At 50.6% G+C, this 25,645-nt stretch overlaps 1 protein-coding gene across 5 annotated transcripts in view; it reads right to left on the bottom strand.

Annotated features, from left to right (window-relative positions):
- The window catches only part of ELFN1 (extracellular leucine rich repeat and fibronectin type III domain containing 1), a 253,548-nt gene extending 232,738 nt beyond the window's left edge, over window positions 1–20,810 (bottom strand). For 2 of the 5 annotated variants that reach the window (XM_082199719.1, XM_082199716.1), the window contains exon 1: window positions 1,551–2,094. The gene's annotated coding sequence lies outside the window, so the exon portion shown is untranslated. Of the gene's footprint in view, window positions 1–1,550; window positions 2,095–2,377; window positions 2,459–20,536 lie in introns of those variants that run through there. The other 3 variants (XM_082199717.1, XM_082199715.1, XM_082199718.1) reach the window with 3 other exon arrangements.
- Window positions 20,811–25,645: the final 4,835 nt, after the last annotated feature.

The raw sequence follows: 25,645 nt of genomic DNA, 5'->3' as shown, positions 1-25,645 counted from the left end.
CCTATCGCCAGAGGCAGGGATCACTCCAGTGTGGACTGAAGGCCATAAGAACATAGGAGGTGATTTTAGGATCAAGTCAATGGCTCATTTAGTGCAGCATTCTGTTCTCACAATGGCCAACCAGATGCCTGTGGAAAATCCGCAAGTAAGACCCAAACTACAAGAGCACTCTCTCACTCCATGGCTTCCAGCAACTGGTCTTCAGAAACATCTCTGCCTCTGACAGTACAAGCAGGGCAGAGACATCATGGCTGGTAGCCATTTAGCCTTCTCCTCTGTGAATTTGTCCAATCCTTTTTTAATGCCATCCATGTTGATGGCCACCCCTGCTTGATCAGAGTCACGGGAACCTCCTTGCACCCCAGAGCCTGGACTGAGTCTCTGAATTTCTAACCTTCATAAATGCCAACTCCAAGATTCAGCTCTACAGGACAAGGGATTGTGCTAAAGCCCAGCTTGCATCATGGTGCATTCCTCCTTTCTAACATTTACTCGGGAGTAAGCTCCCTTCAATACAGCGGCACTTGCTTCGGAGTAAACAATGCAATAAATCCTCTTCCCACTTCCTACACCTCCCAAGGTTCTGGCCAAGGAGAGGAAAGTTAAATGACTGACAACAAGGCAAAATAAATTTAAAAATTGTCCAGCATTTATTCATCCAATGTCCTTTTGGGCCAGCAGCCATCTCTGACCTTATGCCCCCTTTCCCCTCCAAATGTTTTGGACTTCTTTCTATCTATCTATCTATCTATCTATCTATCTATCTATCTATCACATTTACAGCCCCAGGAGCTCAAGACAGCATACATGGTTCTCCCCCCCCCTCATTTAACTCCCACAACAACCTTGTGAGGTAGGTTAGGCTGTTAGGCTGGATGGGAGAGGATTCGAACCCAGGTTTTCCAGGTCCTAATCTGGCCCTCTAACCACTACACCATCCTGGCTCAATTGCCAGGCTGGCTAGAACGGATGAGAATTGGGGGATCAAAACATCCAGAAGGCTAAGCTGCTTCAGAGTAGAAGCTTCTTACAGTTAAAATGATTTCAGCCACGATTCTTACATTATTTTATGCATTTTTTTAAAAAAATATGTAACGCATGGTTTTCTTTCCCCTTCAAGGTGGCGTGCTTGGTCCCCCCCCCCCCCCATTATATCATCACAAGAACCCTGTGGAAGTAGACTAGGCGGACAAGCAGCGGCTGCCCCCCCCCAACATGGTCACCCAGTGATCTTCCTGGCTGGGGCGGGATTCGAACTCTGGTCTCCCAGTCGGACATTCTGAGCAGGAGACCATGCGGGCGCTAGAACTCCCACCGTGGCTGACCATTGGATTCGCTTGCTGGGGGAGGGGGGTTTGGGAGTTGGGATCCAAAACCAGAGCACGAGGTGAGGGGGGCTGTATAGGAGCCTGGCTATATAGTTCCAAACCGCCGCCGCCCCCACTTTCCTCTTTCGATCTCTCACAAAGTTTCTAGGTCGGTGGCCGGACTGGGCAGGAGAGACGGGGAGGGTGGGTGGCCGCTGGCCGCAGGGTCTCCTGCTCCCTTACCTGTCTCTCCCTGTGCGAAGGCAGCCAGCCCAAGTGAGTCGAGCGACCGTTCCTCTGTTCTCCTGGACTGCAGCAGCAGCCGCCGCGCCTTAAGCGCTCTCCTCTCCGCGCCCGTCGATCCTCCGCGGCTGGCTCTCCAGCGCCGCCTGGCCGCCCCCTCGCGGGCATAGGCGACCGGCCAGCGGGAGGGAAAGACGGGTGTCTGGACCCCCAAATCTAAGAGGGAATGAAAGCAAGAAGAGGGCGCCGGAGGTCGAGAGCCGGTGCCGATTTAACCGACGGTCGGGTCGGTTTCTACGCCGCGCCCATCGCCTGGTCTTTGGATCTCTGGAGTTAGAAGCCCTCCCACCGGCGCCGCTCCTCCGCTTCAGCGGAGGCGCTTGTCCCGGGATAGCCTCGATCCTGAGCACGTTGCTTCGCGAGGAAGCCTCGAGGGGACCAGCCGTCTCGGCGGGGCCTTCCTTCTGAGCAGAGACGGCTAAAGCTGGAGCCGTCCAGCCGCAATACTAAATGCTCCGTTCCCTTTATCTTCACGGAGCCCATAGGCGGCGCCGGAGAACGGGCGGGGGGGGGGGCGAAGCGCCCCCACAGCAAAGAGCTCGCTCCTTCACTCCCCCCCCCTCCATTGCTGAACTCCTGTCATAGACAAATCCTGTTATTTTCTTTCAGGGATCTTAACACATGAGGCACAGTTCGCCTAGCTAGAAATATACTTTCTCCCTTCTTTGCCCTCTATTATTATTATTATTATTATTATTATTATTATTATTATTATTATTAACTGGTGCCGCCACTAAGTAAGCCCCGTTGAATTCAGTAGAACTTACTTCCGTGTAAACGCTCATCAGAAGAGACCGCGAAGCTGGGGGGAAACTGGATCCGGCTCCCCTCCCCATATATATATTTTTCGCCCCCACCTCCTCTGAAACATGCCCCCCTCCCTCGTTTAGGTCGAGGGGGAAAGCGCTGGTTTTCCAGGTTCACCTTTCTGGCTTTGCAGCCCCCTCAAAGCTCCAGCAAGAAATCGCTCTCCGCTCCCCCCCCCGGCCCCCGTTAATTCTCGGCGCTCTGTATCCGTAGCACGATCTCAGCGCCTCTCTCGCTCTCTCGGCAAAGCAGCTGGCCAATTCAGCCGGCATACAAAGGAGCTGCCTCGAGTCCAGCGATAGTAAAGGGAGATTTTTATTTTTTTAAGGAAGAGGAGGAGGAGGAGGAGGGGAGAGAGACAGTAATAAAATCCTGGCGCGGACAAAAGGGCAAGGAAGAAGCATTTGCGGTGATCAAAGCCAACCATCTCACCAGGTGTGTAAGAGATCAAGATCAGGGAACATCCGGATTTGTTTGGGGGTGGGGGTGCGTGGAGCGTAGAACTCCTACATCCGAATTATTCTTATTTATACTTATTAAATAGCATGCTATACATGAGATACGATTTGTCGTAGCACTTTTTAAAAAAATTAAACCGCCTTGGATGCCTGGGCAGAAAGGCGGTATAGAAACGAGATGAAATGAATTCATTCATTCATTCATTTCGTTTTATTTCCTTTCGTTTCCACACCGCCTTTCTTCCAAGGCATCCAAGGCCATATTTCGGAGTGGGTGGGAAGGAAGGGGAGCAAGCTAAACGGAGGAGAAATGACGAAGGTGCAAAACCCCCGCCCTCACCTCAGACTGCAAATTCACACCAGCACCAGTACATTGAAATAAGGGGCATGTGAGGAAGCCAAACCTGGTTCCACAGGAGGGCCGCCTGGTGTCTCAGAGAGCAGGCCTAAATGACCTCGGATATCTCGAGTTTTATATTAGCCAGCAGGCTGCAAGCTTTGAAAAGGCACAGAGAACTCCGCCTGAAGAAGAGGCCTGTTTAATCCGGAAGGTGTTTTTATCTGATAGAGATCAACAAAGTAACCACGGTCCCTTCAGTGCATGAAGTGAGGGGCAAGCTAAGCTTCTTTGCGCCGAACGCACCCTAGACCAGACTCTGTTCACACGTGGCCACTGGTTCCAGTTCGCCACCGTATCCCCCGCTCCCCCCTATCCCTGCATTGTCTAGGCGGCCCTTTGGGTCCCTTGGCATTGCAACCAGAGGCAAGAAGCTAAGAGGGTTGGGCTAGATGATCCTGGGGTGTCCCTCCCAACACTACAGCTCTGTGGTTCTTGAGATGCGCGCCGGCAAGCCCCGAGCCCTGGAAGCTGCTCCCTTTTCATTCTAGCTTTAACCGAATTGTCCAATGCTGCACTTTTGCCTTTTGCATCTCATCTCCAACCCCAGGAGTCTTGTCTGCCTGCCAATTTACGATCCCTCCTTATGCATCTGAAGGAGTTGACTCTGGCCCACGACAGCCCAGGCCGTCATAAATATCCTCCTCCAGGCGTCACAGGACTGTTCGGGTTTTTCCTGCGGCAATCAGAGCTCGGCCTTCTCTGGAAGCTGCTCCGTTTTAAAGAGGCGACCTCACACACCGGGAGTCCCCACACGGCATATGGAAATCCAAAGCCATCCCTGATTGAAGGGGAACGGGTGGGGAAAAAGACGGGAGACTTTCCTTCTGCGTGGTTTTTTGTTTTTTTTTTAAACCAATCTGATTGCCAGGCTGTAACAACCGCAGGGAGAACTAATCCATATGAAGCGAGTCTTCAACAGCATCCTCCAGCTTTTCACGCAGCTCAAACCTGGGTATGTTTATTCAGAAGTAACGCTGGGGGCCTAGATCCTGGGAGGAATCGAATCCGATGGGTTTTCATTTCTGAGTAGGATAGGATCGCACTCTGTCCCTATGCCTACTCATCAGGCAGTAAACCAGGACCGTTGATCAGGAAAAGCGTAGGGTGTGTGTGGCTTACTTGCGAGTAAAATTTTTGCTGGTGCAACTTAGAGTCATGAAATCGTAGAGCTGGGAGGGTCATCTAATCCAAGCCCCGGCAATGCCGGCATCGCAGCAAAAGAATCTCTGACAGATGGTCACCCAACTTCTGTTTAAAAACCTTCAGCGAAGGAGAGTCCTCCACCCTCAGAAAGTTCTTAATGTTTAGTAGGAACCTCCTTTCTTGCTACTGGAATCCATTGGTTCGGGTCCTGGGCTCTGGAGAAGCAGAAAACAAGCTTGCTTCGTCTGAAAGCCTTTCAGATATTTGAAGATGGCTATCATATAAGCAATGACAAACCTAGACAGCATCTTAAAAAGCAGAGACATCACCTTGCCAACAAAGGTCCGTATAGTTAAAGCTATGGTTTCCCCAGTAGTGATGTATGGAAGTGAGAGCTGGACCATAAAGAAGGCTGATTGCCGAAGAATGGATGCTTTTGAATTATGGTGCTCTTGAGAGTCCCATGGACTGGACTCTTGAGAGTCCCTGGAAAAGACCCTGATGTTGGGAAAGATGGAGGGCACAAGGAGAAGGGGATGACAGAGGACGAGATAGTTGGGCAGTGTTCTTGAAGCTACCAGCATGAGTTTGACCAAACTGTGGGAGGTAGTGGAAGACAGGAGTGTCTGGCGTGCTCTGGTCCAGGGGGTCACGAAGAGGCGGACACGACTAAACGACTAAACAACAACAACAGCATCATATAAGCTCTCAGCAGGCTGGACACACTCAACTCCCTCAACCGCTCCTCATAAGGCTTGGTTTCCAGACCCTTGATCATCTTGATAGAAAGACCCTTTTGGACACGGTACTCCAGGTGGGGTTTGACATATTAGGGGCCACCCACACGTGCCCATAGGGTCCCTCCCTTGTCACAGGTGACGGAGTGGGTCAGTGGGTTTCTGCAGCCATCAGCAGAAAGCCCTAGATGTCTAAGGTAGCAGCAGGACCCTGGAATGCGGGTTCGGATCCTAGGTACGTTTACTCCGAGGCAACTGGCAGGCACTGCGTTCACGGAGACCCCCCAGGGCAGCCAGACATTCAACTCAGCGGGGTTTCCCCCACTTCCCTTCCAAAGGATGCCTGGGGATTCGGCTGTGTGTGTGTTTTAGGACCACGGCCGTGCGCAGCCCGATCCTAACGCGCGTTTACTCGGAAGTAAGAAGCCAAAGGAGCTTCTAGCTCGTCAGAAATCCTTTAAAATCCCACACGTGGAGGAACGGAGAGAGACGATAGGGAACAGATGTGAAGCTGCCTTATACTGGCTATTGGTCTATCTAGACCCTGGATTGAACCTGGAACCTTCTGAATGCGAAGCAGGTGTTTTCCCACTGGGCTACGGTTCCTTCCCAAAAGAGGAGGCTGTGTGTTCTGAAATTAGCAGGTAACTTGTAAGTTTCAGCCTCGCTGCCCCCCTTTCTCCTCCCTTAGCCCTCTGACCTTCTCTTCCGGTTAGGCAGACTTGGAACAGCGTCGTTTCCTGTCTCACGCCCCATAAACTCTCGGATTTGTGGAGCGTGGTTTTTTGGTTGAGTTTTTATGGGATGTTTCTTGGCTACAGTCGCCACTTTGGGGAAGCAGCAAGGCGAGAGAGGCTGTAAAACTGTCTCAAGGCAAACGAACCTGACAGCATAATATTTTTCTTTCTCCACCTCACTGAAGGATCTCGCGTTTCTCCCAGCGCGGCTGCCTCCCCCCCCCCCCCGTGCGTAATAGGCCTTTGCAAGAAAGAAGACGAAGAGTCAACCCCAAAGAGCTTGCCCCGTTTTCTTGTCGGAAGTGTTCTCGGCGGGTCAAAGAAAACCACTGATAGTTCCCACCTCAATTGTAATCCCATGGTCTTCAACAGGTCTCCTCGTTTAGGAATCGCCTTCTCTTTAATTGGAGAGCCGGAGGTCATTGATCTGGAGTGATTTGATAATCAGTTTGCTGTCTGCGAGGTTTCTTTTCCTGAAACTGCAAACTTGGGAAAGAAGGCCTGGTTCACACGTACATATCCATTACTGGGCAAGAGCGTCAATTGCACGTGTGAATGGGAGCCATCACTGATAAGGCTTTCATAACAGGATTATCTGAAACGCAATGGTGTTTTCTTTTCACACATTCTGCTTCCTGCCACACGTTTTGCACGTGTGAACACTCGCCTTTGTTCAAAAGCAGGCCCACGGCATAAGTCCCAAAATTCACAGACACATACAGAGAGACTGTGACCTGAGTACTTCCCTGCTTACCCACCCCCGCATTGTATCCGGTTTCTGTTTCTGCCCAGTCTTTCCCCTTTAACATGGGGCAAGTTCACACGTGTATGACCATCACTTGATGAATGCAACACACAACCTTCTGCCCCTACATGTGCGAAAGGCTTATTGCTGCTGAACCTTTCCTCGCACCTAGAGCTTTCCAGTAGGGTCGGTTCACACGTTCGAGTGCGCTCGGCCGTACATCGCGTGTCTGCTGCTGAACATATTGTCCGGTCACAGACCGGTTTTATCAATGAGAAGGGCCTTGGGCGAGGGGCAGAGCCTCCGCCCCGCATGCGAGAAGGAAGGTCCTAAGCTCACTCTCTCTCCAGAGAGAGCTGGAAGAGACTCGTGTTTGTCCTTCCTTTCAGAGGATATTTGGGGGATGCGTCGACTTAATTGAAAATGCGCCTGTACCGGCATCAGCTCTTTCGGGTGCCTGGAATAGATGTCATTTATATACAGCGATGGCAACTCCGTTCCCCTTTTGCTTGGAAACATTGGATTCAATTTATATTAATGATCTCTTTATTCACCACTGCAAACTTTTAAATATTTCATGCGATGCAAGCGGGCAGCGAACTGCGTCGAGCGAACAGGGAGGAAGGAGGCGGCCCTCGGCGTCAATGTGGTCGCGGTGGAAGGAGGGGCCCCTGTCGCTACAAGAAAGGCCAAATCGTCAGGACTCGAGGCGGGAGGATTTCGCCCCGAGGTCGTGGCCGTCTGGAGCTGCCGCGCGCTGGGTTTGTTTGACAGCGGGAGCCGGGGACCCAGACGGCGCCTGGGGAGGCTTTTGGCGGCGGAACCAACCCAGCCAAATGGCTCAGCTTTGGAGGAAATGATCGCCCCTTGGACGTGAGCCTTCGGGATCTCGAAAGGCGGGGAAGGGCTGCTGCGTTCCCACGTTCGCCTCCCGTCCCGTGAAGGCTGCAGCCTCCAGTGTATTGTGTGGACAAGCCAACGGATCAGGGATCAGTGGTCTCGTCAGGAGATACCCTTTGGCGGGGGGGGGGGAGAGAGAGAGATTTGGGACCGAAATGAGCAAGACAATAACTCCCACAACTGCTTCAAAACTGACTTGCCAGGTTGAGAAGTGAGGCGAACAGCGTAGTGTAGTGGCTAGAGCGCTGTGCTAGGACTTGGGAGGTAAAGGTAAAGGGACCCCTGTCCATTAGGTCCAGTCGTGGCCGACTCTGGGGTTGCGGCGCTCATCTCGCTTTACTGACCGAGGGAGCCAGCGTACAGCTTCCAGGTCATGTGGCCAGCATGACTAAGCCGCTTCTGGCGAACCAGAGCAGCGCACGGAAACGCCATTTACCTTCCCGCCGGAGTGGTACCTATTTATCTACTTGTACTTTGACGTGCTTTCAAACTGCTAGGTTGGGCAGGAGCAGGGACCGAGCAACGGGAGCTCACCCTGTTGCCGGGATTCGAACCGCCGACCTTCTGATCGGCAAGCCCTAGGCTTGTGGTTTAACCCACAGTGCCACCTGCGTCCCTTAAGACTTGGGAGACCAGGGTTCAAATCCCCACTTGGCCATGGAGCTCGCTGGGCCAGCTGCTGTCTCTCAGCCTAACTTACCTCACAGGGTTGTTGTGAAGATACAATGGAGAGGGGAAGAGCCATGTAGGTCACCTTCTTGGAGGAAATTTCAGTGGGATACATGTGTAGTAATAACAATATACCCATTGCCATCTGGAATAGTCTTCACCATCCCAGTGTGCTCTAGATGTTTTGGACTACAACTCCCATAAGCCTCAGCCACCTGGTTAGGGCTGATGGGAGTTGTAGTCCAAAACATTTAGAGCACACCAGGTTGGTGAAGGCTGGGAGATGGATAGCTGTAAGACTATGAAGCTAGCAATCTAAAATCACATAATTTCCCCCACGCTAAATTGTGAAACTAGCTCCCACAGGAGGCAGTGCTGAACACCAACTTTGATGGCTTTCAAAGAGAATGGGAGAAACTCATGGAGGACAAGGCTATCAGTGGGTACCAACCAGGATGTAGCTTTGTCTCCTTCTTTGGAGGTCTTTAAGCAGAGGCTTGACAGCCATATGTCAGGAGTGCTCTGATGGTGTTTCCTGCTTGGCAGGGGGTTGGACTCGATGGCCCTTGTGGTCTCTTCCAACTCTCTGATTCTATGATTCTCCCTCCCTGGTTAGAGGCAGTAAATCAGGGCTAGGCAACCGAAGGCCCTGGGGCCGTATGCGGCCCAATCGCTTTCTCAATCCAGCCAGCGGACGGTCCAGGAATCAGCGTGTTTTTACATGAGTAGAATGTGTCCTTTTATTTAAAATGCATCTCTGGGTTATTTGTGGGGCATAGGAATTCGTTCATTTTTTTCTTCAAAATATAGTCCGCCCCCCCCCCCCAGTCTTAGGGATGGTGGATTGACCCATGGCTGAAAAAGGTTGCTGACCCCTGCAGTAAATGCTTATGAATATCCAGTGGCGTAGGGTGGGTTGTCAGCACCTGGGGCAAGGCAAGTAATTTGCGCCCCCAACCCGTGGATTTGCGCCCCCAACCCGTGGATTTGCGCCCCCTAACCCGTGGATTTGCGCTCCCTAACCCTAACCCCCAGATGTTGCGCCCGGTGCGGCCGGCCCCCCTGCACCCCCCACGCTACACCACTGTGAATATCAGTTGCTGGAAGCTGCAAAAGGGGAGATTGCTCTTGTGCAATCTCTTGCTTGCGAATTTCCAACATGTTTCTGGTTGGCCACTGTGCAACCAGCAGGCTCTTCCTCCTTCATTGGAGGCTTCTATTATTTGTTGTTGTTGTTGTTAGAATTTATATGCCGCCCTATGCCTGGAGGTCTCAGGGTAGTTCACAGAAAAGATCAACATAAAAACCACAATATATGTAATCAAAATAAAACAACAACCCAATAGCACCCCCCCCAAAAGAAGGAGACACATTTTAAAAGGGCATAGGTTTCTAAGCAGAGGTTGGGTGGCTATCTGTCATGGATGCTATAGCTGAGGTTCCTGTATTGCAGAGTGTTGTACTAGATGATGCCTTCCAATTCTACAATTCTATGATTTTTTTCCTAGAGTGGGAAGTTCTTACCCAGGCATAGGCAACCTTCAGTCCTCCAGATGTTTTGGCCTACAACTCCCATGATCCCTAGCTAACAGGACCAGTGGTCAGGGATTATGGGAATTGTAGTCCAAAACATCTGGAGGACTGAAGGTTGCCTATGCCTGTTCTTACCCATTCTTCTGAGTGGGTCCATAGACTTCTGCCTCACTGATCTGCCAGCATCCTACTTCTCATAATGGCCAATCAGATGCTTCTGATAGAGTATATGCTTATAGACCTCACTCCTCCTCCTCAAGTTTGTTTAATAACCCTCTCCCTCTTCAAGCCAGTGGTTCTCATCACAACCTTCAGCAGGAGAATTTTCAGATGTTTTGGACTACAATTCCCATAATCCCTGACCACTGGTCCTGTTAGCTAAGGATCATGGGAGTTGTAGGCCACAGTTGTGGTGTGGTGTGAGTCTCGAAGGAAATGCTCTTCAGGGGTGTCATGTTCACACATTCAGCTGGTTGTCACCAATGTTGAGATACCAATGCAGTGTAGGCATGGCTGGTTGATCTCAACAGGACTCTACCTCCTGGGTCTCAAACATCAGACTTTTGCAAGCTGGTGCCTTGCAGAAGGTCTGGAGTCCAAATCACATCAGACCCAGCCAGCATGGTCAATGGTCAGGGATGATGGAGCTGGAGGGTACCAACTTGGGGAAACCTCCTCCTCACCTACACCTGTGTCACTGTGTATCATAGGTATGGATCTGGAACTTCCATATCTGGATGCTTAAGGAGACAATCCTATGTTTCTGATTTTACCAACTGGTGGTCAGTCAAAGGTGCTCAAGCTTACCTGAATGGTTCCTCAATCCGAAAAAGCAAACAAGAATTGTATGTTCATTGGATGTGTGTGTGAACAAGTATGATGCCTGAATGTCCAAGGGACCTTTTGGATCAGAAGGTGGTATGGAGGGTGGTACTGCCAGTCTCCAAAGAAAAATTAGGAGCTTAGATGGAACATAGGAATCTACCTTATACCATTCTATGTTATCCCATTCATGTATCTTGCTCAGTATTATCTACACTGACTGGCAGCCTCTCTCAAGGGTTTCGGGCAAGAGTCTTTCTCTCAGTCCTATCTGAAAATGACACGGATTGAACCCGGGGCTTTTGCACACAAAACAGATGCTCCATCATTGAATTATAAAAAGGTAAAGGACCCCTGACCATTAAGTCCAGTCGTGACCAACTCTGAGGTTGCGGCGCTCATCTCGCTTTATTGGCTGAGGGAGCTGGCGTACAGTCATGTGGCCAGCATGACTAAGCCACTTCTGGCGAACCAGAGCAGCGCACGGAAACACCATTTACCTTCCCGCTGGAGTGGTACCTATTTATCTACTTGCACTTTGACGTGCTTTCAAACTGCTAGGTTGGCAGGAGCTGGGTCTGAGCAACGGGAGCTCACCCCGTTGCGGGGATTCGAACCACCAACCTTCTGATCAGCAAGTCCTAGGCTCTGTGGTTTAACCCACAGCGCCACCCGCGTCCCAATATCACTGAATTATAGCCCTTCCCAAATGAATAAAGAGATTTACTTTGGGAGTGGGTGATGGTGGTGTGGTTGGTAAGCATTTCTCAGTGGCCGTGCTAGAAGCACCCATAGAAAGCTGGAGCCTACAGAGGGGAAGGTAACCCCAAATGTCTCAAAACACAGAAGGAAGACTGAAAGGTTATTCTCCCCTCCATGAGAATTAACAGAAGGAGGGTGCCATGCCTACTATTTACTCCAATGAAGTTCCTTCATAGCAAAACTTCCATGGTTCAATAGAAAGCACTTGCACACACTATTGGAAACAGATTGATTGAGGCAGTCCTCCCCAACCTGATGCCCTCCAAATGTCTCAGACTACAACTCCCATCAGCCCCGGCTAGCACTACCAATAGTCAGTGGTGATGGGATTTGGAGTCCAACTGGAGGGCCACAGGTTCCCCATTCCTGCTGAAATGCAGGTCTACAGGTGCTGTCCAAGATTTGAGTGCTGAATGACTCCTTCTTCTGAGATCTGTCGGACACTTTCTTCCACCACCAGATATTGTTGGACTCCAACTCCCAACAGCCCCAGCCAGCACAGCAGATGGTCACCAATGATGAGAGTTGTAGTCTGAAACATGTGGTGAGCACCAGCTTGGAGAAGGTTGGGTTTGGGCTTGGGGATGTGGAGGGGATGTCCTCAGGGGGGGCGCTGTCAGCTATACTTATTTTTGTCCTCAGCAACTTGGGCATCTCCAATGGAAACAAGCGAACTTGGATATGGGAGACCTAAATCCAGTAGAGAATCTGGGTTTCTGGACAGGTCACACACATAGCTGTGTGCACCAGTTGGGACTTGCAGGTGAACGTGTGAACAGGTGGCAGTCCAAAAGATCTGTTCGATGTGATGTCAGGTTTTTAATACTTAACGCTGTACTGTTTTTAACACTTGATTGGGAGCCGCCCAGAGTGGCTGGGGAAACTCAGCCAGATGGGCGGGGTATTATTATTATTATTAATATTAATAATAATAATATATTTTATAATTTATTATTATTTTATAATTTATTATTATTATTTATTACATTTATATACCACCTTTCTTCCATCATGGAACTCAAAGTAACATACATGGATTCCCAAGTGGAAGCCTTGATAGCTCAGTTGATAGAAAGAGCATCAGACTTTTAAATTGTGGTTCAAGTCTTTGTTTGGATGGATTCTGTTTTGGAAAGATCTGTACCTCAATGGCAGAGCATCTGCTTCGCATGAAGAAGGTCCCATGTTCAGTTCCCAATAGCAGATCCAGGGAGGGCTGGGAATGTTCCCTGCTTAAAATCCTGGAGAGCTGCTGCCAGTTAGTGTAGGCAGTCCTGAGCTAGATGGACCATGACTTGGTATTAGGCAGCTTCCTATCCTATCTTCCTAAGTGGTCTCCTGTCCAAGAAGCGTCCAGACCTCAAATCTACATAGCTTCCTCAAGGTGGCAACCCAATGCACCTTCAAACCATATCTGAAGGCAATTGGCTGTAGAAATAACAACAGAAGAACATGAAGCTCAAGCTGGGTGAAGGATTCTGCCTTGGCTCACCATCACATTTCAAACTTGATTAAAATCTCAGCAGTACTTACACAGGCAAAGAGCAGCCCTGAACATATAGTCTATATTGTCTTCTTCAACCTCCCCAGACGCTCTTGGACTACATCTCCCATCTTTCCTGCTCATCTTAGATCAGGGATGATGGGAATTGTGGTCCGGCAATATTTGGGAGCCCAATATTGATGAACACAGAGGTAGACAACATCATAGTGACTTCCATTTGAAAAGCACAGCAATACATAGAAGGCGGCAGAAGTTATGTGAAACTTCTGCCTGACCCATGATGGCTGTTTCTCACATTAATAATAATAATAATAATAATAATAATAATAATAATAATTTACTATTTATACCCCACCCATCTGACTGAGTTTCCCCAGACACTCTGGGCGGCTTCCAATCAAGTGTTAAAAACAATACAGCATTAAATATTAAAAACTTCCCTAAACAGGGCTGCCTTCAGATGTCTTTTAAAGAGAAGATAGCTGCTTATTTCCTTGACATCTGGTGGGAGGGCATTCCACAGGGCAGGCGCCACTACCGAGAAGGCCCTCTGTCTGGTTCCCTGTAACCTCACTTCTCGCAATGAGGGAACCACCAGAAGGCCCTCAGTGCTGGATCTCAGTGTCCGGGCTGAACGATGGGGGTGGAGACGCTCCTTCAGGTATACAGGACATTCACACATTGTTGGAGTCACAGAGATACAAAATCAAATTCACTTGGCCTTTTTCAAATTGCTCCCACCCCTGGTATAAAAATCAGGAATTCAGTAATATACAGAGGTGCAATGAGATCACAGAACAATGATTGCAAAGTGCTGTCCAAATCAGTCCTAGAGCTGATTCACATGTGCATGTCCATCACTGACTGCATCTCCACCCAATGACTTTATACGTGAGTGAGCTGTCATAAAACAAGCACTACATCCAGACTTTCATATGCCCCCAGATCGCTTTAAATTCAATCCTCTCCAGTGGAGTTAGTTCACACATTGAACTGTCAGCCGTCAAGTGTATCCAGCTCCTAAATCGTGAGAGATCTAGTGATGTAACACGCACCTGTGGACTAAATCACGGCTGCCTCCCTCAAATATTTAAGCTTTGCGTCGTTATTCTCGTGGAAGGATTCAAGTTTAGACATAAAATGAACCCTTCATTCAGGGAAAGCTATCAGGATAAATTAAATCATTTGCTGCCCTTCATTGTTGCTGTATCCAAGGCCTTGCTGTGTAAAGACTGTGTGCTCACCTTGTCCAATAGCAGAGCCGGCTCTGAAATGTGTGGCAGCATAACTGTGGTCCACAGTGACCCCAGAGCTAAGAATAGAAAGGCTTCCTAGTGCAACTGGCACATTGTTGTGAAACTGACTGGCATTGGGGTGGGCAGACAGTGGCATTGAAAGTAGTCTCCAGGAAAGCAGGTGACAAGAATACCAGGTGCAAACATTCAGAAGTGGAAGACGGATCCAGCTAGGCAGATCTGGGATCCTGTCCCTCATCTTTTAAAGAACCAAGATTACCTGGAGAAGCTGAAGGAGACTTTAGTACCTCTGCTAGACTCGCTGCCAGAGGCTCACCCCTCTCGCTTCTTGCCCTTCGGGAACAGGGTGAGATGTTGCTAAAAGGTATTCTGATTTCTGACATTCCCAAAGAGAGATCAGTAACCTGTCAGTCAGACTGCCCATGCTCTCCCTCTCTTTCTTTATCTGGCTCATGTAAACAAGATGATCCCTGAAGGAAGGAGCACTTCATGCAGTTACACAAAGAGGAACAGTTGTTACGTTATGGACCCAAAGTCCATATTAGGGTGATACCTTTCTTAGGCCAAGCATAATGTCCTATAATAGTAGGCCAGCTTTCAAGTTGCTCAGAACTCTTCCTCATGCCACTAGATGTTTTTTTTTAAAGTAAATGAGTGAGGGGTGGGGTGGGGTGGAATAAGGCTGTTGGTATTAGCTAAACTATTAGCTAAATAGCCATTGCTCTCTTCCTCTGTCTTAAAAAAAAATTAGTCTGCTGAAGAGTGCTGGGGAACTCAGAAGCTTGCACACTATTATGTAACATTTTGCTTGGCTGCAATATGGATTCATATGGGCTTTTGACTCCTGTGGAGCATGACAGCGTGGAAAAAAGAATCTATTTTGTATTAGGATCATAGGAAGCTGCCTTATCCTTGAGCAGTGGCGTAGCGTGGGTTGTCAGCACCCGGGGCAAGGCAAGTAATTTGCGCCCCCTAACCCGTGGATTTGCGCCCCCTAACCCTAACCCCCAGATGTTGCGCCCGGTGCGGCCGGCCCCCCCTGCACCCCCCACGCTACGCCACTGTCCTTGAGGTCAGATCTTTGGCCTGTCTAGCTCAGTATTGTGGCTCTCTGGGTTTCAAGCAAGAGTCTCTCCCAGCCTAGGACATGGAACATTCTGCATGCCAAGCAGATGCTCTACCTCCAAACTAGGGTGCTGCTTCTGAAAATAAAATTTCCAGTCCTCATGGCTCTGGATACAGGGCTGAATTGCGTGGGAAGCTTCCATGCATCGGGTCAAGCCTACATTGTCTACACTGACTGGCAGCGTCTCTCCAGTGACTCAGACTGGGGTTTCTCGCAGCCCTACCGGAGGATTGAAACTGGAGTCTTCTGCATGCGGCCCTTCCCTCGCCCCCCTTTCCTCCTTCACCCTTCCCTCGCCCCCCTTTTCTCCTTCACTTTTGTCTTCACCCGCATTTAAAGCTTCTAGGGCAGAAACAAACACACAAAAGGGGAGGCAATCGATTCACGTTTTCTCTCCCGCATCTATTTTGGGGGAAAATGGGGCCAGGCTAGAGGCAGAGGCTTGCAACAGACTCACTAGCCCACTGGAAGCCGCTTCCCCCAAACTTTCCACTGCCCTCTTGGTTTCTCGCTCCAGCAGGAAGGAGGAATGGGACCCAAACTAGCCCTGGCTGTACTGTCAGTGGCTCCTAGCCTTGGGCACAGGAGACGGGCTGCGAGATGGGACTCAGCTGACGGAGGACCGAACCTGCCTCGCTCTATCCGGACACTGGACCCACCAGAAGGATCGGTTTAGCGGGATCGCTTGCACTGTACATACAACACACACCCTATAGAGGCAGGGTTGGAGCTGGTGATTTGCAGAATTGTTATATATAGGATGCTTTTGGGATGGGGAAGAGGGTGATCAAAGCGCTTGAGCCAGTCAAAGAGGCAAAGGCCACCCTGATCTGAGGCTTGACTCCGCGTCGCTCTCCCTACGGGGATGAATGTACACCCTTTCCTTTCTACGGAAGGCAGAGGGAAGCGGCTGGACCCTAAATCTGCACAGCGCAGCCCATGAGAATCACGTCTACTCATCTGCGCATAACCTCATCCAGGTCGAATTTCTGGAGCACTGCAGAATGGGACAGAATGACGGGAGCCCGTGTGTGTGTGTGTGTGTGTGTGTGTGTGCTCTCACTACCACTGAGACCATTTCTTAGCTGAGTCACGAATTGCAATCCATAGGCACATGGGAACCTGCTTTGTCAGTATAAAGGCCATCGGCCCATCTAGTTCAGCACTGCCCACTCGGACTGGCAGCAGCATTCCAGAGTTTCAGGCAGGAAGCCTCTTCCTGTCTTCTCTACACACGCTGGGGTTGAACCCGGGAGTTTCTGAAGACCAGGAAAGCACAACTTCTGAGAGGGGCAGTCTGAGTTAGAGAAGGACTCGACAGGATAGCTCAGGCCTGTTTGTTTGGCGAGGACTCTGCATAACCTTTACTCATCCAAGGCACCGATTGCCCCACCAGCTGGGAGCGGCTCCCCAGGGGCTCAGGCGAGGTCCTCTCCGAGGACCACCTGGAGATAGGCTCGAACCTGGAACTTCCTGCATGCCAAGCAGACGCTCTGCCGCCGAGCCACGTCCCTTTCCTGAATTCAGCGAAAGCCTTTGCAGAGGCCATTGACTCTGCATTCTTTGGAGGATGACGGAATCGCTAAGTTCTATGGGATGCAATCTGTGGCACAGCTGAACACATACGAAGCTATCCATCTGTGCAACTGGCGGCCCGCGTGCCTTGCGAGTCCAGGGCGAGTCAACCAGACAGACTCGTAGCCACGGTGTAATAAGCTGCTCTCTCTCTCTCTCTCTCTCCCTCTCCCTCTCCCTCTCCCTCTCCCCATATGTTCTGGGGCGCGAGGGAAAGAGGGCAGCGTTTCCCTCCCTCTCCATTTCCCGTTTCTGCCAGCCTTTTGCAGTCCAGCTGGGGGGTGGGCTTGGGTAGGCCGCCCTGTTGGCTCGACTTCATTCAAATGCAATCAAGGATCTTTGGCAAAAGCTCCGCTGGATGTCGAACAATAGCCGCCTTGATTGGCAAGTTCCTCTGTGTTTATCATTAATTCTGTGGAACTCTACGGCAACATCTGTCATTTTAATTAAAGCTGCAATACAGACACCGGGCTAAGCATCGTACGCCAATGTATAGATATCATATATATGTATTTGGGCAACAACCGAGAACCGACCACACGCAAGACATTTAGAGGGAGACATAAAACGCACCCGGGAGCCACCGGACCCAATCGGGGGCTGACCAGCTGTCCGTGTCTCAACTTTGGACCGTCCATCACCAAGAACCCCTCTCTCCTTCGGCACGATTTCACCGCCCCCAGCAGAATCGATTAGGGGAAAGGGGTAACTTTGCCAAGGACGAGAGAGGATTTTAAAATATCTATCTGTGCTTTTTCTTCTTCTTTTTTTAAACAGGCTATAACTCTCTCCTCTGGCCTCGTTTCAATCAGCTCTGCATATTGCTGGCTCCATGTACGCAGGAGAGGATGTGAAGCCCGTCTCTGGACTGGAAGGAGAGCGGCAGAAGGAGGTCTGCGCGCGCGCGCTTCTTAGCTAGCGGGGCCGTTAGGGCCGGACTTTGGGGCAGATGTCCAGGCCTCCATTCAGCAGACTGGGGAGGGGGGGAGGCGGTGCTCATGCGCAGCAGGGACGGCTCTTGCCACATTTCTAAGCAAGGGAGGAAGTAAGACTTCGAAGCATTTAAAGCGGATGATGGGGGTGAACAAGGCCGTGATCCAGAGTGTAACATGAACTACGGCACCGGGGAATTTAATCAAGACTAGGTGTGTGTCGGGTCGACTGCAAAAAGGAAGCCCATATTTATTCATTTAAATAAATTAAATTTATTTATTTATTTTGTTTTGGGGTTTTTTTTAAGGGCGCGTGAGGAGTGTTGTATGGGAACACCTTGAGCTCACAGCAAGTTGCCAAGGTGAGGGGAATGAGCGGTCCTCTGAGCGGCTGGGAAAGCAGCGATCCTGGGACACAAGCCCGATTCTTGAGCCGCTTCATTCATTCTTACAGGGGGAATGAAGTGGTTTGAGAATGGTTGAAGCTTAAACGGATTGTGGATCGAGGCTGACTGGCCATCTGCGGATGGCGGTTGGAGCGGTGTGGAAATGAATGAATATAGGTCAGTCCGTTAATTTCCACACCGAGTGTCCTTTGGAAGCTTTTTCTAGTGGCTTTAACCCACCCGTATTCGACCCAACTCGGTTCAGTCACCTGGCTTACTCGGCAAGGAGCGCGATTCACACTGGACGTGCTCAGAGACGCACAGACCTGGAGTTACTACATTCCTAAGTAAGATCAGCTTGGAACCTAAACATTCCTGGAGGACAGAGAAAGGAAACGTTTGCGTTCAAAGTCCACGGGCGGAGTGGGGCGGAGAGACAGAGAGAGCGGGGGAGGGAGTCTGTTCATGCCCTCCTATGAGCTTTCCAGAAGTGTCTGGCTATCCATTCTCGGTGACACAACATTGGGGTGGGGGCTTGTTTCTCGTGTTGGATCAGGTTCCGGAGCACAGTCATAGGTGAAGTTAAAGCCTGATGCTAATCAAGGAAAGTCCATTAAAGAATTTTTAAAAATCTAAAGCAAAATACATTGTTACTACTACTACTATTATTATCACCAGTATCATTTTCCTCCATTTATACCCTGTCTTTCTCCAGTCCTGAAACTCAAAACGACGTGCCTGTGGTCTCCTGGCTCCCCCTCATCCAGACACTGCCCAGAACGAGAGCGGCTTAGCTTCAAGGAAGGAGATGGCCTCGTGAGCCTTCAGACCCGGGAAATCTAGCCGATAGGACTCGAGAGCTAAGCTCTGGGAGTGCCTCATTCTCTTGGTCTCTCTCTCTCTCTCTCTCCCTCCACTTTGACAATCAGGGTCATTAATCATTTTCGACAAGTTCTACAGCCACCAGTAAACAGCTTTATCCAAGGCGCAAGTTAACCTGTCAGGGAGATTTCAAGCGACGGTTCGGAGCCAGTCGCCCGGGCAAAGAAACACACATACTTGCGGGGGCCTCCTTCACCCTAGGAACACTTCTTTCTTTAACCACCAGTACCCTTCCGACTTTCTAGGACAGACAACAACCTCAGGACCCCCCCCCCCGCGACCAACCGAGGACGTCTCATCCACCCAGCAATTTTTTGATTCCGGACTGAAACCTGGGTCGAACTGTTCCGTCCGATAGTCCCGATGCCTTTGAGTTGTAGACGAAACCGGCAGTGGTGCCTCGATCTGGCCGGTTCCTTCCCCTTTCCAGAGACACCGGGATTGCAAGGTTAGCTCGGGGGCCAGGACGGCTCGTCGTCCCCCGTCCCCCCCGCAACAGTTGCATTAACTTCCCATTAAGGGACGAGGCTACTTTAGGACTTAGAATGGGGAAACCGGACGCCAAGAGAAGAAGGGTGGGCGTCGAAAGCAAGAGCGAGAAAGGAGAAAAGTGAAATATTTGTACTGTGGGGATTAAAGTGAACTACCTTTAAGAGAAATTGGGAGAGCGGTCGAGAACGGCGGAGTCTTTTATTCGCATCGGCGAGCTGTCCGCTCCCCGCTGGTGCTGAAACCGGCCCACTTCGCGAAGAGTCTCTGCGCGCTTGGGTGCCAGCACCTACAGAGCAGCTCCTCCCTCCATCTCTCCTGGTTCCCTCCGGGGCTGGGTTGGGGAGGAGTGGGGAGCCTTGGTTAAGCTCCCAGCTCGCCCCAGCTGCACCCAGAGCCGCCCTGCACCCCAATGTCCCAACCAGCCCACGGCAAGGCGCAGAAAAGTTTTGGGCGACCCGCAGAGAGTCAGGCGCCACCTTCCCAGCTTGTGTGTCCAAGGAGGCAAGTTTGGACCCAGAAGGAGAGGAGAGGTTGCGGGGGGACCCCGAACCCTTTATTCCACCCCCAACTCATTCTGTCCATGGAGCGTCCAGGAAAGGTCCAGGGTGGGAGTGGGATAGCAGCACAGAAAGGCTTAGCACTGGAAACATCTGTCACGGGATGATTGGGGGGGGGAATCCAGGGCAAGGAACAGAAGTGGCTGGAGGCTGAAGATGGTGTGTGTGCTGTTTGTGCGTGTTTCAATCTGCAAATGAATGCCTAGAGTAGGTGGGTTTGGGCGGCGTTTGCCCCTCAGGCTCAACTGATACAGGAGGCTCACGATCTGGCAGAGAGGAGATCCACGGGGGACCCATCCTGCACCCCCTCCTCTCTGCTTAAGTCAATACTACTCATAATCCTAGCGGTTGACATCTCCCGTTCAGCTATTGCGGCGCCGGTGAAGGTTGGGGGGGGGAGAGAAAGACGAGCTATATATATATCTACACACACACACACACACACACACACACACACACACCTTCCGAGCTGAAGCCGGAGCTTCGCCCCCCGCCAGGCTTACCTACCTGCCTCCGGCATGGAAGGAAGAAGGAAAGGAGCGGCTCTCCAGCCCCGACGCCCTCTTGAAGCACGACTGGGAGGACCCGATGGGCGGCCAGCCTCGCTCGCTCGCTCGCTCTCCGGTGCTGCGCCTCCGCCTCTTTGCTCGCTCGCTCGCTCTCTTGCGCGCTCCCTCTCTCTCTCAGCTCCCCTCCCAAAGCGTCCTCTCCCGGCAGGCAGCCTCTCTCTGTCCCCCTCCTCCTCAGACAAATCCTTTGGCGGCCTGAGAGAGAGAGAGAGAGAGAGAGAGAGAGAGAGAGAGAGAAGGAGCGAGAGCCGCAGCTTCTCCCTTCGGCCGCCCTCACTGCGTCAAGGAGCCGGCAGAGAGCTCGCCACCATCCCGGTCGGAGGCGAAGCGAAGGAGCCCGACCAGTCTGTGGATCCCGGAGCACCGCCTCGCCTTGAAGGATTCCCGGGAGACGCTGAGGGTGGGGCGGGGGGAGATCAGAGCTGGAGGGGGGGCAGTCAGCCTTTCTCTCTTCCTTCCTCCTCTCAGTTCTTCTTCTTTCTCTCTTCTTTTGCTGTTGGAGAGGCCCCAAGGGGGAGGGGACGGCCGCCGCTTACGGAGAGAGTCAGGCAGAGGGAAGAGCGAGCGAGAGATTCCGTCTGGTTGCAAGCCCGACCAAAGGTTTAATGTAGGAGTCCACCGAGTGGGAAGGCGGTGGGGAGGAGGGAGGGGCTGAAGAGAGACTCGTGTGTGTGTGTGTGTGTGTGTGTGTGTGTGTGTGTGAATGGATGGGTGGAAGGGGAGGGGAGGAAGAAGAGGGTGTGTGCAGCTCCTTCGCCGGGGAGATCCAATGGAAGTTAAAGCCTTCGAAGCGTCTCTGAGCTGATTGTTTGGCGAGGAGAACCGAGCCGTCAACGGGAGGCGGCAGCGGAGCCAGCGAACAAATCGCCTTCCACGGGGAAACCCCCCTCCCCCAATCCGCGACCCCCCCGTCCGTCCTTCCTTCCTTCCTTCCTTCCTTCCTTCCTTCCTTCCTTCCTTCCTTCCCCTATTGAATCAGTCACTCCAACAAAGAACCGCTGCAAACTTGGATTATTATATTTTTTAAAAGATTCTTCAGCCAGGCCTTCGATCTCTCTCCAGCTGAATATTGAGGATGTGGGGGAGGAATAGGGAAAAGGAAACAATAGACTGAGGGAGGCAGTGCACGCGCGCACACGCACACACGCGCTTTTAATCGCTTACTTCCTGGGAAAATTTCTTGAAGGAAACTTTACGCACATCTATTTCCATTCATTCAAGTTGGGAGGGGAGCCGGCAGATACAGCGCTGGTCTTTAACAGGGAATAATGCATCCACCCACCCACCCCGCGTACGAAAACATGGCACCTTTGTACCCATCACTCTGCCTCCAGCCCCGCACCCCAAAAAATCCACGCTGCTTCCTCTGTGCCGAAGGTAAAAGCCCACAGCCCCCTAGAGGCCTCTTCAGCGAGTCGGCCGTCGGTCCCCATTAAAGAACCGTCTCTAGCTATTTGTATGCAAATATCTTCCGGTAGCATTTCACTTCTTATAAGTGTGTGTGTGTGTGTGTGAGTGTGTGTGTGTGCGAGAGAGAGAGAGAGAGAGAGAGAGAGAGAGAGAGAGATGCTCAGCAAGAGTGCTACAGAAGCTGAACCACTTCTTGATTCTGAGGGCAAGGATGGGGACCCCTTGTGGTCCTCCAAACGTTCTTAGAGTGCCATCGTCATCCCTGACCACTGGTCTTGCTGCCCGGGGGCTGAGGGGAGCTGGGAGTTCAGTAATACCTAGAGGTGGGTGTTATAGGTTCCCCCACCCGTGGCTTAGAGGGTTCTGATCCCGCCTGTCCGGGCTCCTACTCAGCCCAGCCGCCCTTAGTAAGCTCACAAAACCAAGGGAGTGGTTGTTTAAGTAACACGCTAAGGAAACGCTCTGATTCATCGCTAGGAGCTTCTGCGGACAACGGTTTGCAGGAAGCGGGCAGAGGAGCCGATAGCTCTCGATGGGGGGAGGGGGGCCACAGGAGCAGCTGAGGGGCAGTGGAAGAATCTGGCTGCACGTTATCAAGGTGAGGGCGTGAGATAAAGTTAACTACAATCTGAGCACCATTGAGCAAACACTGGCTATGCCCCTGTATTCTGGCCTGGGTGAGTCAATCGTTTGAATAATACATAGACAAATATAATCGATAGTCTTGCGTAAGCTACATTATTCAATCTGTATATCTTCCCGTCTCTTGTCTTCCATGGGACTCCGTTTATGAGCTGCCCGCCGTTGAAGGCAAAGCACTGGGGTGCACTGACCTATCCAACTGCATGGGAAGTGACCCCCACCTTCTCCTTTATCAGTTCTCCTGATAAACCACTCCGTCCGGTATCTTAAGAACATCTGAAGAGGCCCAAGGCCAAGCAATAAGTTCAGCATCCTGCTTCCCACAGGGCCGGTCTAGATGCCTTGATGCCCTCAGCTGGTATTCAGAAATAAACAGCTAAGAATATAAGAAATGAGATCAGACTGAGAGTCTAGCATCTCGCTTCTCTCAATGGCCAACTAGGTTCTCCAGAAAGCCCACAGGTAGGACATGGAGGGAGTAGCCCTCACCCAAGTGGTACAGCCCTCACTCGGTGATGTCCAACCTTTGAACTGGGAGGTTCAATTTAGCTGTCAGGGCTGTCATAGGCATTGTGTTGACAGACATTCGCTCGCCTGCCCTCCCACATTCCTCTTTCTCCATGAATGCCTCTAACTCCCTGACCTTAAAGCCATCTTGTGGCAGTGAGTTCCACAGATTATCTGTGCTTTTGGAGAAGCCAGTCAGTTTCACTGAAAATAAATGTGATGCCCACCTTTCCTTTCTCTAAACTACCCTCACTCCTTGCCCATTTATTCATCTATTGGCTTTTTCTCAAAGACAATGTGCACTGACCTCTTGGCCATTCTCCTTGCCCTTTCCCTCTCCCTTTATCAGACCCCTGCACCACTGCAGCTGCTTGAGCCTGAGCATAATGAAGTTTATTTGAGCATAGGGCAAAAGGGCCATGGCTTAGTGGAAGAGCATGTTCTTTGCATGTAAATGTTTAATGCCTGGCATGTCTAGGTAGGGATAAGAGGCACACTACCTGAAATCCTAGAGAGAAGCTGCTGCTATTCATAGGAACATGGGAAGAACTTTGTAGTAAGTCAGATCACTGGTTCATCCAGCTCAGTATTGTTTACTTAGTGATGGGTAGAGGCTCTCCAGAATTCTCTTCCACCCATACCTGGAGATGCCAGGGAATGAACCTGGGACCTTCTGCATACAAAGCATGTGGGATGTAATCCACTGAGAGCAGTCAAGTTCAACATTCCTTGTTTTCCTAGAGTGGACATGCAGGGGAATGTTTGGTCCATCCAGTCGAAACTTCCTGTTCCTCCTGGCCTGGAGCATCCTTCCTTGCATGTGACTAGTGGGTGGGCATGTACAAGGGCAAGCCATGCAGACACTCTCTTTCTTTTTAATCTTCCTTTCATCCTGCAAACTTCCCAGACTGCTAGCTGCAGTCACTAGGTCAGCCCACATATAGGACAAACCTGTTTGTGTATGCTTGTAACTTTAAGCCTTAAAAGCCTTTAAGCCTTTCTTTTTATTGCTGATGGATAGGACTGTGGTGCCTTTATTCTTTTAGGAGGGATTCAAGGGGTCTTACCAGGAAAATATTAGAACACAAACTGGACAAGCCAGATTGAATTGCGTATTGGCTTAAGAAACTCACACGAGTCTGCAACTAGTTTTCTGCTGTGCATGAGAAGGGGAATGTAAACTCTGCAAAGTAAAGGCACTTGCTAGCGCAAGTTAGGAAGGACATTAATAAACAATATATCCTTTCCTGCCACCCTGAACATTCCCACAAAGCAGATGTTTTGCCTCTGAGCTACAGGCCTTCTGGTCATGGATTTGTCTGAGATCAGGTGTTCCCTAGAAGTTATTTTCTGCAAATAATACTGCAGTCAGGGTCAACAGTACCAAACTAGCTGGACCAATGATGTGACTAGGTATAAGGCAGCTTCCTACATTTCTGTTCAGCCTGTTGATGTTTACTTTGGGTTCAAGGCAAGCCTTCCATTGAGTTTTCAACACTCCTTCCTCAATTATAGTTTTTGGTAAAGGATGTTAGCTGCCCCCTTCCCTTTTGGCTTGAAAGCCAGTGTGGTGTAGTGGTTAAGAGCGGTAGTCTCGTAATCTGGGGAACCGGGTTCGCATCTCTGCTCCTCCACATGCAGCTGCTGGGTGACCTTGGGCCAGTCACACTTCTCTGAAGTCTCTCAGCCCCACTCACCTCACAGAGTGTTTGTTGTGGGGGAGGAAGGGAAAGGAGAATGTTAGCTGCTTTGAGACTCCTTAAAGGGAGTGAAAGGCAGGATATCAAATCCAAACTCTTTTCTCCTATACTCTACACTGAAATCTTTAGCTAGGCTCCACACTTCTAACAGGGATTGCAAGTGCTAAGTCTCTCTCTCTCTCTCTCTCTCTCTCTCTCTCTCTCTCTCTCTCTCTCTCTCTCTCCTTCCCTCTCTCTCTCTTCAATAACACTGGTGGCCTAGATGTCCTCTGTAGACCCCATCTAAAGCCTACTTTTTAAAAGATTACTTTTTAAAGAAGCTATTTGTAGCCTGGCAGAGGAGCTCAAGAGAGCGGATTCTTGAGTGAGGTTGCAGGGAGGGAGGAAGCGGGGGTGTTGGTGGTGGGGGGCTCAGTGATTTCCCCAAAGGTGTTTCGCCCCCAGCCCTGTTTAGGAGGGATTAAATTTTTAATGCTGTTTGCAGTGTTTTGGATGTTAAATTTAAGAACTGCAATTTGCACACCACAAGGGGAGAGGTTGAAATAGAGCAGGATAAATAGGCAGACTTTTTGAAGGGTGTATTATTATCTCTCCCACCCCCCACCCCCGTTCACTTTCAATCCTTCCTTCCCGGAGGTCAGCTTCGACAAGTTCAGTAAGCTCATTACAACACAGGTGGTGGAAGAAGGTTTCCAACAGATGGTTGTGCTTACAGCAGAATGAGTATTTCAGAACTAAAATCCTGGACAGCTCCTTTAAAGGTAAGGGACCCCTGACCATTAGG

Source organism: Podarcis vaucheri (assembly GCF_965113315.1).
Source record: "Podarcis vaucheri genome assembly, chromosome: 14".
NCBI classification, from domain to species: domain Eukaryota; kingdom Metazoa; phylum Chordata; class Lepidosauria; order Squamata; family Lacertidae; genus Podarcis; species Podarcis vaucheri.
The sequence above is the reverse complement of the archived record's forward strand: the minus strand, read 5'-3'. Positions and strand labels throughout refer to the sequence as shown.